The sequence below is a fragment of the Eptatretus burgeri genome, chromosome 7, assembly GCF_056783735.1.
Source record: "Eptatretus burgeri isolate ZD-2024b chromosome 7, Ebu_testis_v1, whole genome shotgun sequence".
Classification (NCBI taxonomy): domain Eukaryota; kingdom Metazoa; phylum Chordata; class Myxini; order Myxiniformes; family Myxinidae; genus Eptatretus; species Eptatretus burgeri.
Window position 1 is genome coordinate 4651229 of NC_140967.1, and position 19687 is coordinate 4670915.

The window sequence follows — 19687 nt, forward strand, 5'->3', positions numbered from 1 at the left end:
CCTTCCTCTCCAGTCTTTCCCATTCTGCTTCTGTCGTTAGCTTCTCCCCTTCTGTTCATGCCGCAAGCCCCTCCCTTCCGCTTATGCCACAAACCCCCTCCTCCTTCCACAAAGTAAGCTGTGCCTTAACTGCGGATGGTGCCCCTGCACCATCAGAATGGTATTCCACAAGATCTCAGCTCGGCACTCCGACGCTGATGTTTGGGCACGTTATTGGGTTTGAAAGAGGGTTCACGATGAAGGGCGAATGCCTAAAACATCCGCATTACTTTGCATCCCAAGGCAGTTAGCATCTTTGTAAACCATCGGTTGATTAAACCTATTGTTTGAATTGTCCACAAAACAGAACTGGGACATCGTCTCGCTTTTCTTCTCTGTGTCCTGCCCACGATTATTATTATTATTATTATTATTATTATTATCATCATCAGTTTGTGAGTTAATGATACGAGTCTCATAGCAGGAGTCTGTAATCACGTGACATGGTCATTGGTAGTCAGGGCGTAAAACTTATAACAATCAGCTGATTACTGAATGTGGCTTTATCTTTTCAGCCCGTGAAAATGGCATCAGATGATACACCAGAAAACGAAGGGAAATGAAGCTTTTTGGTGTTTTTCGGATTGCCAACAGTTACAGGCCTGGTGTACGTACGTGGACAAACCGTGTCCGAACATGTCGGGTCATTGCAAAGATGTTGATTGATTTTATTGAGTGGTTACCTGAGAGCATGTCAGCATAAACAAATATTTTTTCGGACAAACCTTGTGATTGCTCAACCAAAGTAGCATTTTTGGATGTTCTTTGTCATCACATCTTTGTCGTATTAATTATTTATTTATTGTCACCAAACCTTCCAGTAAGGGATCTTTTGCCCGGATGTTTCTTAGTATCCGTTTCACATCCTCCGTGAGCTTGTTTTTAATCACGATACTTTCAAAAGTATACTGCACTCTATTTATTTAAAACCTATTTATAAAACCTATTGTAACTTATTAAAACTTATTTATTTTTGTGCTCATCGTGGAGCTTGTGTACGATTCCCAAGCAGGATAAAGGACATTCGGGGATATCTTTGACCTCTTTCATGAATTATAGGGATGTCCGGAGACCATAGACAAATCAAAATAGTATATGGGATTTGAACCTATTATCGCAGCTTAATGATCTCAGGTGGCCTTGCGAGGATGAAAATGTCAAACAGGCCTTCTCAGACTTTCACTGGCGTGATGTCCACGTATTTCAGTTTTCATGATGTCGTTATTTTGGGATTTCCTGATACTTGATCATTTCAGTTCATTCTGCTCTTTGTACATATATCCGAGGAAGTTACCCATGCCCACATGGGAAAAAAAGCAAATGGCGTCTTCTGTCATTGAGCCGGCAAGCTGGGAGCAACAATTCGCGTTTATTGCCACGTCTGATGTAATTCAAATGCTTTAATGGCGGCGAGGTACTCCAGTTGAAACTGTCCGTTCGCTGTACGGAGCTTTCTGGTGTCTAGGGTCTGTAGTAACAATTTGTATTGGTGTCAAAGCCAATGACCAATTTCAAATTAATAGAGTGATACAAGATTGAGGGTCATGGTAGAGCAAGGTGACTGAGGGTAAAAAGGCAACAAACTGATGGCGGGTAACAGTTGAGCACAAGGGAATGAATGACCAGGAAAGGAGAGAGAGAGAGGAGGTAAGGAAACACTGCAGCCTGCAAGAAAGAGGGTTGTGTTAGGGACGGTTGATTTGGGCAAAAGATTTTGGGTAAGGATGGGGGATGACATGAGATGATGGTGCACTTGCTGCCTTAAGCCCTGAGGGTAGAGTGGGATAGAACAGCCTCTGGAGGTAGTTCTACAGATGGGAGGAGCACGAACAATGGAGCTGAGGTCTGCCTGTATTTTGGAAGTTTAAGCATGAGGAAGTTACTGGAACCCCCCCCCCCCCCCGTGCATCCTGGACTCCTTGGGGCAGGTCAGACGGCTGAGGGAGCTCGATTAAAGGAGAAATCAAGGGACACCATCTTACCTGCAATGCATGAGCAACTAAACTTGTACTTCGGCCTCATTGCAGGAGATTGCAATAATGTCAGGATTTTTATATTCCACGGAATCCATGAGAGGCAGATATAATGCAGGGGGACCTTCCCATCGGGGAGAGCATTGCTAAATTGAGCTACAAAGTCCTTGGAGACTGTGAATATCTCTGATTTTTCAAGGGAAGACTTGGAACGATGGAAGATGCCCAGTCTGTAACTGGCTTTGGAAGTCAGCCTTGCTATATTGTCGGATCAGGAGGTATCATGGCTGAGGGTGAAGCCCATATGGTCAAGAGGCTGAACCTCTTCCACTTGCTCACCATTGGGAACAGATCAGTGGATTCTTTTGATGATCCTTCTGGAGGGATAGGGTGATATTTCCCATGATTGATCAGACCAGCATGTAATAATTTCCAGACTAACACAGAGTGATGCAGCTGCTGTCTGCCTATCAGTGGGATAAAGTACTTTACCCCACATTGTGGAATCATCTGGAAAAGTGAAGATGGAGTTTTTCAGAGCATTCGAGGTCAATTATGTAGACGAGGAACAAGACTGGGCCCGAGACACTGCCTTGGGTCACCACAACCTCCACTGGGAGATGAGAAGAAAAGAGTGGGTCCCATCGAAAGCAGCATTTTTACGACATGAGAGGAGGAAGAGGGATATCCAGGAGTCAACGTGGCCTTGGATGCCACAGGCAGAGAACTTGGCAAATAAAGCAGGGTGTCTGCAGAATATGTTTAATGCCCGAGATATGTTCAGGGAGAGGGTCCTGAACTTTTGTTTGACTTTTAGGGCCTACAACCATTTCTGAGAGAGGAGCAGCAGTACTTACAGAGTTGAGTGACTGGGACAATCCAAACTGATTGTCGGTGAAGAGGTTGTTTGAAAACAGGAAAAACTTGAGATTGGCATCAATGATGGATTCCATGACTTTGCTTATAATTGCAAGTAATCTCACTGGTCTTTAGTTGATAGGCTCTGTTTTTGCACCCTTCTTTTGGATAGTAGTGATGTTCGTGAATAAGAGGGGAGTCAGCCAAAAGAGAAGGCTAGTTTAAATAGGGCAGATAGAGAGGAAGCAAGAACAGCAGAGCAGGATTTGAGAACAAGAGCCCTAATGCCACCTGGGCGCTAATGCCATCAAGGGCACTGATGCCATTTGGACCCAAAGCAAAGTCAAGGCTGGACACAAGTTTCTCTACCTTCTCGGGTGAAGACAGAGAGTCCAGTAAACATTTGGTACAAGGAGGGGGGTGGGGGGGACTCATTCTGACCACCTGTTTCCTTATATGGTCTGTCTCGGTGCCCACAAAGAAGCTTAAGAACAAAGAGAAGGACTGCCCACTCATAATACACAAGCAAAAGGTTCCATACGAAGGATAAAAGGACAAGTGAACAATCCTGTCTGATTCCAGAAGTGTCAGTAAAACCCGTAACAGGTGCCCGTTGACCAAAACTCAAGCCCCTGCAATATGCTTGGTCGAAAAGCATATTAGATTTAAAAAACCATCAGGTATTCATTCGTATGACACCATCCATCCATTAGGACCGTACTCTGTGCAGAGCGTTGTTGCTGCCTAAGCAGTCTCCTTGGCTATTGGATACAATCCTGGATGGGTCGCCACTCGGACACAGGATACCAGCAAGGTGGCACTCATTTTGCCAAGCTCGGAAGGATAACAGGCAGAGTCAACCCCACCTGGTATTTATTCAACAGCCAAGAGGGATTTTAACTTCAATCCTAGAATCCCAAGCCCACCACCCTAACCATTGAGCCAATACCAGACATTATGACACCATGACCCTATAAAAGGCCTTTTCCTGGTCCGAACTGTCAATGTAAAGTGGGAGGCTTCTGTCCTCCACAAATTTGATTGCTTCTCAATTACTTCTTCATCTAAGAAAGTTGAAAATGTCACCCTGATTCCCAAGATGGGATCCAAGGCTGATCTACTAAACTACAGACTGGTCAGCCTTCTTCCCATCGTTAATAAAGTGATGGAATCCACCATTTTTGCTGTCCTCCGGCCTGATCCATTCTCCAACTCTCTCACCTCTGATCAAAACATGGCATGCCATCAAATTCTCTGGGATGTTTAATGAATGATTGTGCTTAATCCTGATTGGCTTCCTCATTGCATTGTGCATCAATACAATTAAGTTATTTCATGCCAATAGGTCAGGTGGGGCGAGGACCAAGTTGAGCAGAAACTTTTCGCATGGTATCCGTGTAGTTCTGAGCATATCCCATTGCACTTGTGTGAAACAAATGTTATAAAAGGTGTCAGGAAGTATTTGTAATGTATTACTTGCTTTTTGATCACATCATTGTATAATTGCAGGAATTCCAGTGCACTTTACCTCCATAGTGACATATTGCAGAATGTATAGGACATTATTAAATGCTTTATAAATAGTTACTTGAACAAGCTTAATCAATGTAAATATTCAAGTGTTTAATGGAGGTTTCTATAGACAGGGTTAGACTGATACGATCAGGCCTGGGTGGGGTTGAGGATCGGGGGGGGGAAGGTGATATCCTGGAGCGCGAGACTTGAAAAAACAGAACTCGATGACCTGGAGGGAGATGGGGGTGGCAGTTCAGGAGGGGGTGTTTCCCACAGAATTTTATTATCCAGAAGTGTATCCTGGAAACATTTGGAGTGCATGGATCCATCCATCCATTGGGACCATACTCTGTACAGAGCGTTGGTGCTGCTAAAGCAGAGTCCTTGGCTATTGGACACAATCCTGGATGGCTCGCCACTCCGACACAGGATACCAGCAAGCTGGCGCTCATTTTGCCGACCTCGGAAGGATGAGAGGCAGAGTCAACCCCACCTGGTGTTAATTCAACAGGTGAGTGGGATCCCAAGCCCACCACTCTAACCATTAAGCCAACACCAGGCATGAGTGCATGGATAAGGGAATTAAATTTGGACATTGAACGTATGACATATGTAGGGGGCAAAGAAAGCACGACCTTGTTGACAATATATCGAACAATGAATGAAAAGATAAGGGACGTGGGGAGGAATGAGGGCAAGGGAAGACACATAAGGTGAACAAGATGGATACAACTACAGATTTGGAGAGAGATGGGCTTGGGGTCTAATGGGGGTAAAAAGGATCATTCTTGTCTATGGGGGGTGATCTGAGATGGTGGTGAACGGCTGTCTTGAAGACCTGGAGGGAAGAATGAGATTGAAGAGAATGTGGAAGTTGGTTTCATAGGTGGGGAAAAGAGGAACAAATGAGTGAAGGTGAGCAGTGGTTCTGTATTTTGGGAGTTTCACCCCAAGGGGGGTTCGTGGTGCACCTCGTGCATCGTGCAGCTCATATTGAAAGCATTCACTTTAAATTTTCAAAGGGGATTCTGAAACCGTCGCCATGTTTCATCGGCTTCATTGTTTTTTTGTTATGGGCCTACATTTTATTTGACTAATCCTTTTATCAGGATGCTCGGTTTGAAAGAGTTCCTCAACATTAGTTTCTTCAGGCAGTTCCTTTGAATACTTTACTTCCTCGACAAGCAGGCCTGTTTGTTCGTGAAGTTATGGGAATACGTTTTTGCAGTTGATTCACAAAACTTCTGTAAACTTGAATAGCACTGAGTCAGGTGCATACCTCTAACCTGGGCTTCCACAGGCGGGGAAAAGGTTATTTGTGAACGTTCGACCCAGGTAGACCCACTGATAGGCCGGATCTGCATCCGGATCTGCACAAAAATCTAATCGGCTTGTTATTGTCACCTACCCAACTCATCCACCAAATTCCGTCTGAATCCGTCCACAACTTTTTGAGATATCCTGCTCACAGACAGACAGACAGACAGACAGGGGTGAAAACATAACCTCTGTCCACCTTTGGTGGTGGAGGGAGTGAATGTTTCAAAAAAACATTTTCCATTTACACAAGAAAGGCCTGAGGGGGAAGGACCCACGGGGTCATGACCTCAAAATCCTGTCTGTTTCAATGTCCAGTCGAACCCGTTGATGGAGGAAAAGTTCCATCACTGTGGAATGTGTTTTTGGGAAGCGAAGTGTTTTTTTATCGTTTATACATCATGTTGTGATTAATGTTCCAACTGTAAGGATGCACTGTGAGGCCAAATTTAAATTTGAATGTTGGGGTTGATAGCTCCTGTACGCAATATAACCTGGTGACTAAGGTATAACCTGGTGACTAAGGTTTGCCTTGCACCAAAAATGAATTACATGATGTTTCCACAACCGCTTCAACATGAGAATAAAGTTATATTTAAATGTTTGTACTCGTTACTTTTACTAGAGGAGAGGGTATTTGGGTCTGTCTGTCTGTCTGTCTGTCTGCACATAATGTCCTAACGTTGGGAACAAACGCCACATGGTGGTAGCCAGTATTACATGTTATCTTTTTTCAATCGAGTACCTTCATAAAGTACATACTATTAGAATGCGAGTACGTCTATACAGAACTGTATGAAGAATATGAGTGAATCGATGAAGTATGTGATGTAAAAATACGTACATCTATAAAATACGTACATCTATAAAATACGTACATCTATGAAATACGTACAATCGGAATGTGAATCTGTTCAATAAAACCGAAAAGGTCTGTTTGTCTACTGTTTGACCATAAACGTTCATCACAATGCATCATTTATACACCACCCAAAATACCCCACCCAAAACTACACAAACAACACAAAATAACCACAAACAACACAAAATACACTATCCAAAACCACATAAACAACACAAAATACACTATCCAAAACCACATAAACAACACAAAATACACTATCCAAAACCACATAAACAACACAAAATACACTATCCAAAACCACATAACACAAAATACACTATCCAAAACCACATAACACAAAATACACTATCCAAAACCACATAACACAAAATACACTATCCAAAACCACATAAACAATACAAAATACACTATCCAAAACCACATGAACAACCCAAACTACACCACCCAAAACCACATAAACAACACAAAATACACTATCCCGAACCACATAAACAACACAAAATACACTTTCCAAAACCACATAAACAACACAAAATACACTATCCAAAACCACATAAACAACCCAAAATACACTATCCAAAACCACATGAACAACCCAAACTACACCACCCAAAACCACATAAACAACACAAAATACACTATCCCGAACCACATAAACAACACAAAATACACTTTCCAAAACCACATAAACACCACAAAATACACTTTCTAAAACCACATAAACAACACAAAATACACTATCCAAAACCACATAAACAACACAAAATACACTATCCAAAACCACATAAACAACCCAAAATACACCACACAAAACCACAGAAACAACACAAAATACACTATCCAAAACCACAGAAACAACACAAAATACACTATCCAAAAACACCCAAACAACACAGAAAGTACACCACACAAAACCACATAAACAACACAAAATACACTATTCAAAGCCACCCAAACAACACAGAAAATACACCACACAAAACCACACAAACAACACAGAAAATACACCACACAAACAACACAGAAAATACACAATAAACAACACAAAATACACCACCCAAAACCACACAAACACAGAAAATACACCACAAACAACACAGAAAATACACCATAAACAACACAAAATACACCACCCAAAACCATGCAAACAACACAAAAAATACACCACACAAACAAAACAGAAAATGCACCATAAACAACAGAAAATACACCACCCAAAATGACAAATAACACCCAAACTGCCAACACCGTGAGTTCCGGGTCACTTCCGGTTCCGGGTTTGGAGCGTCGAGATGTCTCCTTCGGGGCTCTCTGCTGAGTTCTCAAAGTTAAGCTTCCGGTCGTTATTTGTCCTGTTTTAACTGTTCAAGTTTCTCACCTACATGTTACTGTGTGTTCCTAGTTCGGTTTTGTTTCAAAAATCGTGCTATTTTGTGAGTTTTTGTTGACATTCTTACCGGGTGTTTGAGGCCGAGGCCTTGGCCTAGGTTTGAGGCCTACCGGTTCCCCTCGGTGTTTGATCGGTTTTTTTTTGTTTGTTTTTTCTCCCCATTATTTTCAATTTCTATCCTACCCACTTTCCTATCGTCCCCCATTCTCCCAACTAATCTCTTTCTTATCTTAAAAAAAATAAAAAATATATAAAAATGCCAACCTTCTCCCGATTCTTCTTCTTCTTCTTCTTCTTCATCTTCTTCTTCTTCTTCTTCTTCTTCTTCTTCTTCTTCTTCTTCTTCTTCTTCTTCTTCTTCTTCTTCTTCTTCTTCTTCTTCTTCTTCTTCTTCTTCTTCTTCTTCTTCTTCTTCTTCTTCTTCTTCTTCTTCTTCTTCTTCTTCTTCTTCTTCTTCTTCTTCTTCTTCTTCTTCTTCTTCTTCTTCTTCTTCTTCTTCTTCTTCTTCTTCTTCTTCTTCTTCATCTTCTTCATCTCTTTTTCTTCCTCTTATACTTCCTCCTCCTGTTCTTCCTCTATTTTTTCCACTGCACTTCCATGACCGAATCTGTTGAAAACTCTCTCAAACATTAATAATAACAACAACGATCTTATAATGCTTCATCTTCCTCTCTCACACATGTGGTACTCTTTACTGTTTCATAATACACTACTCTTCTGCTATTTTAACAGACTGCTCTCATTTCGACCTCTCCTTCATTCCTTGCCTAAAAAATCCAAATGTTAAAGCGTTTCTTTTCTCCATTCTCTGAATTCGCCTTTATTGCATCCATCAAGAATTGTGTAAAATCGCATCTCTGACCTAAAACTTAAAAAAAACCCCAGTTTGCTATGAATGTTCGCTTTCCATCAACCATTCTTTTTTTCCAACTTCAGTGCCAACTCACTCTCACTCTCAAAGCAACCATCCCACTCTTCTCCCTCCAAGCCTCCCTCTCACCTCTCTGCAAAATTCCCTCCTCACCTTTCTCCCATCTTTCATCCCCCTCACTCATCCTTCTCAATGTTGCCCCCCCTCTCATCCACAAAGCTGCCTCCTTCCACTGCCCTCTCACCTCCATCTCTTCACTCCACCTCCTCAAATCCTCAACTGCCTTCTTCCCCCTCTCTTGTCCCCCCCTCTCCCCCAGCACCACAGAGCCTTTTCTCCTCATTCGGCCCCCTCCCTGAGCTATTCTGCAATCCCCCACACTTTCAACAACCCTCCTCACCTCCCCCCATCGTCCCTTGTCCTACCCTCCACCCCCATCCCCTGCACCCAAAGCCTCCTCCCCGACCTCTTCTTTAAAAGTGTGGACCTCAAATATCCGGGGCCTTCGCTCAAACCTTTCAGATCTTTCCATACAGGTTGCCACTGACAAACCAGACATAATCTGCCTAACAGAAACTTTCCTCTCCCAAGACGTGTCTGACTCCCAAGTATCTCTCCCCGGTTACTCCCTCCTCCGGTATGACAGACCTGAGCCTCGTCCTGGTGGAGGTGTTGCTCTCTTCATCAAAGACTATATTCTTCACTCTACATGCACTGCTCTCACTCCCCCACACCCCCAGGAATACCTCTGGCTACAGCTTCCCCTCCACTCCCACCTCATGTTTATATGTGTACTGTACCGTCCACCAAAGAGTGATGACTCCATCTACACCTCACTATCCGAAAACATGGACCATCTTCTATCTTCTCATCGAAACTCTCTCTTCCTCTTATGTGGTGACTTCAATTGTCATCATGCCAGTTGGCTAGGTGTGGGTACCTTTCTCACCTGTCATGGCACCTCAGCAAAAGCTTTCTGCAACTCATTGGGACTGACTCAATCGGTCAACTTCCCCACCTGGATCTCAACCAATGGTACTCCATCTCTTCTGGATATGATTTTGACAAATTTCCCTGACAATATCTGCTGCTCTTCCTCCGATCCAATCGGTTCTTCTGACCACGTCCTTGTCAAAGTGGGCATCTTTCTGGCCTGTTATCAGAGAACCACTTCACCGCCGTCAAGTCTGGCATTTCACTCAAGCCGGGTCTCCATTTCACTGGCAGGGTCTCCAAGCAGCCATCAAACTTATAGGCTGGTCTGCTATCACTACTTTCTCAAACATCAACTCATCCTGGGAATTCTTTCAAAGAAACTTGCTCTCCCTCATGCACAGATTTATCCCCTCTCATCTTCAGTTGTCCTACCCTTCCTCCCGCCCTTGGTTTACTGAAGCTTGTGGCGAGGCAGTTGTCCTGAAACAACTTGCCTTTGCCTCATGGAAAGCAAATCCAACTGAGGGTAATCTCAGTTCCTTCCATAGAGCTCGGAACAAGTGTGTATCAATCCTCAGGAGAGCCAGAAAACAACATCTTTCTCATCTCAAGTCTGAACTCTCAAACCTCTCTCCCTCCTCAAAATCCTGGTGGCGTTTAATCAAATCTATTTCTGGTGTATGTTCCCCCTCCATCCCCTCCCTTACCTCAAATGGCCGCACTGCTGATACCGCACGTGAAAAAGCTGAATGCCTAAACTCGGTGTTTGCAGCTAAATCTTGTGTCCTAAACCCAAAACTTTCTGTCCCCACCTTACCCAGTCACACCCAACTGTCCCGGGACTCTGTGTCGTTTTCTCCTGACAAGGTGGAGAGCTTGCTTTCAAACCTCGACTCAGATTCTGCAACCGGTCCAGACGGCATCAGCCTACGTGTCCTAAAAACTTGCTCTTCTGCTCTTGCTCACCCTCTCTCTGTTCTATTCACCCTCTCATTTGCTCAATGTCATCTGCCATCTGCTTGGAAATGCGCAAACATCACTGCCGTGCAAAAACAGATCCCTGCAACTACCGACCAATGAGCCTTCTCCCAATCATCAGCAAGGTTATGGAATCCATCATCGCTTCAGACATGAAATCCTTCCTCTTCTCCAATGGCTTGATTTCCGATCATCAATTTGGTTTCAGACCAGGTCACTCTACCCTGGATATCCTGCTTCTGCTCTCCCATCAATGGATGGAGGTCCTCAATGCCAGACAGGAAATCCGAGCCGTATCCCTGGACATATCATGTGCTTTTGACAGTCTGGCACCCTGCCCTGCTCACCAAACTCTCTTCCCATGGTATCCAAGGCCATCTCCACTCGTGGCTCGCAGACTTCCTCTCCTGTCACAGTCAACGTGTGGCCCTAAATGGAGTTCTTTCATCCCCTCTTCCTGTCCAGGCTGGAGTTCCTCAAGGTAGCGTTCTGGGCCCTGTTCTCTTTCTGGTTTTCATCAATGATCTCTCCGACTCTCTGAAAAATCCTCTTTATCTCTTTGCTGATGACTCCACCCTCTGCCTTACAATCTGTCATCACTCAGACCGGCAAGTAGCACCTTCTTCGCTCACTGCAGATCTGGATAAAATCACAAACTCGTCCAACACGTGGAACATGTCTTTCAATCCAGACAAATCTCACACTCTCACAATGTCTCTTTGAAAGGACCGTTTAGAAACCGCCCCACCCCCCCATCCACTTTCTCAACAATCCTCTGGAAGAAGTCCTTTCTTTCAAGCTTCTGGGTCTCACTATCTGCCATGACCTTTCCTGCGAAAGTCACATTTCCAACCTCGCCTCCAAAGCCAGTCGCCGACTGGGAATCCTCCGTTGTGCAAAGTCCTTCCTCGGCTCTCCTGAGCTCCTGACCACTTACAAAGCTTTTGTCTGTAGCCTGATGGAGTACTGCTTTCCCCTCTGGGCTGGTGCTCCTGCCTCCCACCTTTCTCAGCTTCAAGCTGTCGAAACCAGGGCATTTAGGATCATCGGCATCTCCCGCAATGAAGCTGAGTCTTTGGGCCTCTCACTCAATCACCGCAGGTTGGTCGGTGGTCTTTCTCTCTTCTACCGTCTCCTCTCCAGCCTTGCCCCCACTGGTCTCTCTGCGATTTGTCCCCACCACATTTCCACAGGGCGCTCAAGGTCCGCCAACAACCCCCTTCTGGTAAAACTACCAAAACCACGAATCACTGCTCATCTTCACTCTTTCATTCCTCTTTTTCCCTCCTTTGGAATAAACTCCCTCACTCTATTCTTTCCCATTCTTCCCTCCAGGCTTTCAAAACAGCTGTTCACCACCACCTCTTATCATCCCCCATCCAAATCCTCGATCTTTTCCACCTCCGATAATCCACCCAAGCCCACTTCGTTCAATTCCCCTGCTTTCCTTCCTGAAAGTCCCTGTAATGTCCATCTTCTCTTCCCCGTCTCATACCTCTCCCTTCCACAGATCTCCTAATTTGTCTGTTCCCCACTGTTTTGTCCCTCCCACACCCGCCCCTCTTGTCTCATGCCCCCTTGCTGTGCGTTGTGTGTTCGCTCTCATATGAGCCTCCACAAGGTATACAAAAAAAACAAAACACAAATAACACCCAAACTGCCAACAACACCCAAAACCACACAAACAACACAGAAAGTACACCACAAACAACACAGAAAATACACCACCCAAAACCACACAAAATGCACCACCCAAAACCACACAAACAACACAGAAAATACACCACCCAAAACCACACAAACAACACAGAAAATACACAGCAAACAACGCAGAAAGTACACCACAAACGACACAGAAAATACACCGCAAACAACACAGAAAATACACCACAAACAACACAAAATGCACCACCCAAAACCACACAAACAATGCAGAAAATACACCACAAACAACACAAAATGCACCACCCAAAACCACACAAACAACACAGAAAATACACCTCATAAAACCACACAAACAACACAGAAAATACACCACAAACAACACAGAAAATACACCACCCAAAACCACACAAACAACACAAAAAATACACCACAAACAACACAGAAAATACACCACAAACAACACAAAATGAACCACACAAACAACACAGAAAATACACCACATAAAAACCACACAAACAACACAGAAAATACACCACATAAAACCACACAAACAACGCAGAAAATACACCACATAAAACCACACAAACAACACAGAAAATACACCACAAACAACACAGAAAATACACCACATAAAACCACACAAACAACACAGAAAATACACCACAAACAACACAGAAAATACACCACAAACAACACAGAAAATACACCACAACACAGAAAATACACCACAAACAACACAAAATTAACCACACAAACAACACAGAAAATACACCACATAAAACCACACAAACAACACAGAAAATACACCACATAAAACCACACAAACAACTCAGAAAATACACCACAAACAACACAGAAAATACACCACATAAAACCACACAAACAACACAGAAAATACACCACAAACAACACAGAAAATACACCACAAACACAGAAAATACACCACATAAAACCACACAAACAACACAGAAAATACACCACAAACAACACAGAAAATAACCACACAAACAACACAGAAAATACACCACAAAAACCACACAAACAACACAAAAAATACACCACAAACAACACAGAAAATACACCACAAACAACACAGAAAATACACCACAAACAACACAGAAAATACACCACAAACAACACAGAAAATACACCACAAACAACACAGAAAATACACCACCCAAAACCACACAAACAACACAAAAATACACCACAAACAACACAGAAAATACACCACAAACAACACAAAATGAACCACACAAACAACACAGAAAATACACCACATAAAACCACACAAACAACACAGAAAATACACCACAAACAACACAGAAAATACACCACAAACAACACAAAATGAACCACACAAACAACACAGAAAATACACCACAAACAACACAAAATGAACCACACAAACAACACAGAAAATACACCACATAAAACCACACAAACAACACAGAAAATACACCACAAACACAGAAAATACACCACATAAAACCACACAAACAACACAGAAAATACACCACAAACAACACAGAAAATACACCACAAACAACACCAAAATACACCACAAACAACACCAAAATACACCACAAACAACACCGAAAATACACCACAAACCACACAAACAACAGAAAATACACCACATAAAACCACACAAACAACACAGAAAATACACCACAAACAACACAGAAAATACACCACCCAAAACCACACAAACAACACAAAAAATACACCACAAACAACACAGAAAATACACCACATAAACCACACAAACAACACAGAAAATACACCACATAAACCACACAAACAACACAGAAAATACACCACAAACACAGAAAATACACCACATAAAACCACACAAACACAGAAAATACACCACATAAACCACACAAACAACACAGAAAATACACCACAAACACAGAAAATACACCACATAAAACCACACAAACAACACAGAAAATACACCACAAACAACACAGAAAATACACCACAAACAACACAGAAAATACACCACAAACAACACAGAAAATACACCACAAACAACACAGAAAATACACCACAAACAACACCAAAATACACCACAAACAACACCGAAAATACACCACAAACAACACAGAAAATACACCACATAAACCACACAAACAACACAGAAAATACACCACATAAACCACACAAACAACACAGAAAATACACCACAAACACGGAAAATACACCACATAAAACCACACAAACAACACAGAAAATACACCACAAACACAGAAAATACACCACATAAAACCACACAAACAACACAGAAAATACACCACAAACAACACCAAAATACACCACAAACAACACCGAAAATACACCACAAACAACACAGAAAGTACACCACATAAACCCACACAAACAACACCGAAAATACACCACAAACACAGAAAATACACCACATAAAACCACACAAACAACACAGAAAATACACCACCCAAAACCACACAAACAACAGAAAATACACCACAAACAACACAGAAAATACATCACAAACAACACAAAATGCACCACCCAAAATCACACAAACAACACAAAAAATTCACCACCCAAAATCACACAAATAACACCCAAACTGCCAACACCACCCTAAACCACACAAACAAGTCCTGGTAAGGCTCTGCAATCTCTGATTCCTCTTTCTGGTTATCCCACACATGCAAAGCGAAAAGCGGGACATGAACATGAACAAAGTTCGCAAAGCGAATGAAGAGATGGACATGAACCAAAAAATTGGTTCATGTCCATCTAATCCGACCCAGAAACGTCAGTTTATGATCGAAGAACAACAATTCAATCGAATGTTATATTTTGAACATGAATCGGAAAAATAACCCGTAGTTTTGCCGTACTTTGGCTCTGAATCTCGTCCAGATTGTGTATGTACAAAGAGGAGTGAGATTATTATTTTTTTAGATCCTCGTGGAGGATTTCTAAGTCTTACTCACGTTGTTGCTCTTCATCTTCTTATTGTGGACTTTTTTGTTTCACAGCCTACAGTTTTCATCAAAACTTCCTGAAACTTGGCATATATATGTAAAAATTCCCTGCGCAGACAGTAACCATCTCCGATTTTGAAAATTCCTCCTAGAAAAAAAAGTTATGACGTCAAAATATCTCCGCTAATGGAAATCGCCGAAAAAATTATCTCTGAAACTAGGCAAGCTTTTTGAATTCTGTTTGCGGGAATCGAACAGGGCATTAGCAGAGATGAATTACCACACATATGATGCATCACCCTGATGTCATATCAATTTTTATGACGTCATTCCTATTTTTGACATTTTTTGTTTCACAACCCAGAGTTTTCATCGGATCTTCGTGAAACTTGCCATGTATGTGCAGAAAGCCCACGCACAGGTAGTAACCGTCTCCGATTTTGGAAATTTTTCTGAGAAAAAAAGTTGACGTCATAATATCGCCGCTAATGGAAATCGCCTATACTATTATCTCCGAAACTAGGCAAGCTGTTTGAATTTTGTTTGCGGGAATCAAGCCGGGTATTAGCACAGATAATTTATCACAAACCTGATACACCACAATGACGTCATATTCGTTTTTATGACGTCATCATTAAGAGGACGAGGATCTGAGCTCATTTTAGCTTGTTTAGTCCGTCTGGTCATAAAAGAAAATTGAAAATCATTCCAAACAGGAAATGTCCTGTTTTTAAGGATGTCATAAAGGACACAAACAACAAGCATGAAGAACTAATGCAACATGTTAGATAAGGTGGTGAATCATCACGATGCATCAACAACAGTAAACTTTCAGAATTTGTTTTTTCTATATCCTTTAAAATATTAATTTTATTTCAATTGAATTATATATTTGAACACTGCAGAATGCAAATGGCCTTTTTGACACTTTCAAAACCCTTCTGTTTAGCAGTACTTGAACAAAATATTACAGCATTTTACGTCATAATGACCAATCAAATTGGCCACTTGTTGTCCCTGCCCGTGTCGTTGTTTTTCAAGGCAGCGTGGGGAACAGTGTTCCATGAACTCTGTACTTTTAAATGTTTTATCGTTAATCTCCACTGATGTACTAAATATTCAGGATGTCCGATGGGATGGTAAGGAGGTATATGTCCGACACACTCAACACTGAGCTGTCTCGACTGGGTTTGAATCCTGAGTCGATTATAAATTGTCATCCTGGTAGTCTTGCATGTAGGACGAGGCATCAATACGTGTGCCATCCATTGAATGGAGGGTAAGCTACCAATATTGGTTATTGGTGAACTTTAGGCCCCTGGGTGTCTTTTGAGTAGAGTTAGCAAGTTATCACTGGTACGCTGAACAGATGACAAATTCCTGTCACTTTCGGTTGAACGTCAGGTCTCGTGTGCCAAATTGTGAGATTTTGGCCAAAAACATTCCTTGGGTGACTGCACGTGAGTGCAAGAATATTTGCCATGCAGTAGTAGAAGTCTCTTGTATGAGCCCTCTCGTTTAACGACAATAGGAAACATCTCCACTCATGCAGAAGCTTTCCAAAACTTTTTGTTTTTTAGAGTCGAGACTCGTGGAGGAGCTAGGACATAGAACAAAACGAACAGCAGCAGGAGAAAGGGAAACGCACGAGAGAGAGAGAGAGAGAGAGAGACAGAGACAGAGACAGAGACAGAGACAGAGACTGACTTTTGAAGATGAGTGATATGAGGAAGAAAGAGGTCAACTCTTGAGTACACAGAGAGTGGACAAGATGGATACCGACGCAATTTATCAGGAAAGATAAACTGGAAACTTGAAAAGATGTGGGCATCGGAAAGTTAATGGGGGCAGAAAACATCATGGCTTTGGATGGGGGATGATCTGAGATGGAAGTGAACATGTCTTGAAAATTAGATTGAAGAATCAGGGGGGGGAGGGGGGACAGATTATGGAAAGAGCAGAAGGTACAAGATCAGAAGAGAGGCGGCAGAAGACACAGAGAGACCACCGACCTGTCTGGGACGTCAAAGTGAGATCCAAAGTCGCCTGCAAACATATTGACCCCCTCCAAAATGTTCACACTTTGATGCCACATGAGCTTTGGTCTCGTGTTATTTCATGATGCATTCAAATCAAACTTCATATTTCGTCTTCACAAATTATTCCAAAGAGATAAAGTTAAAAATTCAGACAAAATATGAACAAGTTTGATTAACAGAGAAAATCAGATGATTCTCAGTTGCATAAGTATTCAAACTCTTTGCCGAATTAACCCTAAATGACTTCAGGAGTAAATTATTTATTTGAAAGGTTACAAAATAAGTGTAATAGGTTTCACCTGTATGTAATTAGTGCTTTAACTTAAAAATTAAGCTTCCACACTTAACTAAGGAGTTTTAAGGTGCAACTCACTTCAGGTCAGGGGAGATATGGGAGCATGTGCCGGAGCAGCGCGCGCTGCATCTACTTTCCACCAGTACCCCTGGGGCCTCCGTCTGGCCATCCCCAGGCAGATGTCTGGCCCATCCCCATCTCCATCTCCTTAAGATGCTGATCAACCTGCTACGATCACGAGGCATGCTGTTTTCCCATTGGCCTCCCAGTTTGCCCAGTGATAGCCAAGGATTCTCTGAAGAGACCTGATACCAAAGGAGATGTCTCCATCTCAGATCCCAAGTCAGAGTTCAAGTTTCATATCCGTAGAGCAAGACTGGACGGACCAAGGACTAAAGGTATTGTTGTCCTGCGCAGGTACTGACAGCGCCACACCCCATGATCCAGTGAATCCATGACTCTCCATGCCTGACCCCAACGTCAATTGACCACTGGCTCACAACATACGGAGACATGAGTATCACTGCCAAGGTAGGTGAATCTCTCCATGATTTCAACATCCTCACCACAAACAGGTACAGACAAGATAGCAGCATCCAAGATGTCATTGAAAGCCTGGATCTTGAAAGCCGTAATCCCAGCGGCTCCGACTCCTCATTCAGCACCTCGAGGGCCCCCAAAAGGATATCTAGAGTCTCCACAAAGATCACTGCATCATCTGCGAAATCAAGGTCGGAGATCTTGGCATTCCCAAATGATGGACCGCAGCTTGATCTCTGTGACATCCTTCCCAGAATTCAGACAATACAAGCACTGAAAAGTGTGTGTGTGTGTGTGTGTGTGTGTGTGTGTGTGTGCACTACACACCCCTGACGAACTCCAGTAACAGGTTGAAATAAGTCAGAGATGGTATCACCACATCTCACAGCACTCTCAGTACCAGAGTGTAGTTCAGAAATCAGATTTTTTTTTTGTATACATCGTCGAGACTTGAATAAGAGTGAACACACAGAACATACAACAAAGGGAACAGGAGACAAGAAGGGTGGGAGAGGGAAGCACAAAACAGTAGGGAACAGAGACATGAGGAGATCTGTGGAAGGGAGAGGGATGGGGCGAGGTACACGGGGTAAACAAGATGGACATTACAGGGACTTTCAGGAAGGAAAGCAGGGAATTTGAAGGTGGGTTTGGGGTGGATTAATGGGGGAAGAAAAGATCATGGTTTTGGATAGGGGAAGATACGAGATGGTGGTGAACAGCTGTTTTGAAGATCTGGAGGGAGGAGTGGGGGAGTTTGCTCCAGAGGTGAGAAAAAAAATAGGAGTGAAGGACCTTAAATGCCCTGCAGGAATATAGGGGGGGGGGACAAAGTACAGACAGAGCAGGGGGTGGGGGTGGGCAAGGCCAGAGAGGAGACGGTGGAAGACAGAAAGACCACCGACCTGCCTGCGATGGGAGAGTGAGCGACCCAAAGACTCAGCTTCATCACAGGAGATACCAATGATCCTAAATGCCTTGATTACCACAGTGTGAAGCCAGGAAAGGTGGGAGGCAGGAGCACTGGCCCAGAGGGGAGAGCCATGCTCCATTAGGCAGTGGATGAAAGCTTTCTAAGTGGTGAGAATCTCAGGCGTACTAAGGAAGGACTTTGCACAACGGAGGAAGTCTACTCACTGACTGGTTCTGGAGGCCAGCTTGGAAATGTGGCTTTGTCTGGATGGGCCCCTGGCTGGTCTGTTATTAACGGTGGAGAAAGTTTCACTGTGTACTTCGTTCAGGGAAAGGACGAAGGTGAATCAAAATCTCCGCGTTTTGTGTATGTAATAAGTAGACGGGCCCAATGTGACGTCTTTTTGCATTTTTTCGGTATCAGCTGAAAGTCTATCGATTCGACACCTGTATGTCGATTCGACACCTGTATGTCGATTCGACACCTGTATGTCGATTCGACACCTGTATGTCGATTCGACACCTGTTTAT

General features: G+C 43.0%; 1 protein-coding gene across 1 annotated transcript in view; it reads left to right on the forward strand.

Annotated features, from left to right (window-relative positions):
- The window catches only part of LOC147022588 (choline/ethanolamine transporter flvcr2a-like), a 28198-nt gene extending 27552 nt beyond the window's left edge, over positions 1-646 (forward strand). Inside the window, exon 12 of the mRNA XM_085887305.1 lies at positions 555-646. The gene's annotated coding sequence lies outside the window, so the exon portion shown is untranslated. The remainder of the gene's footprint in view (positions 1-554) is intronic.
- Positions 647-19687: the final 19041 nt, after the last annotated feature.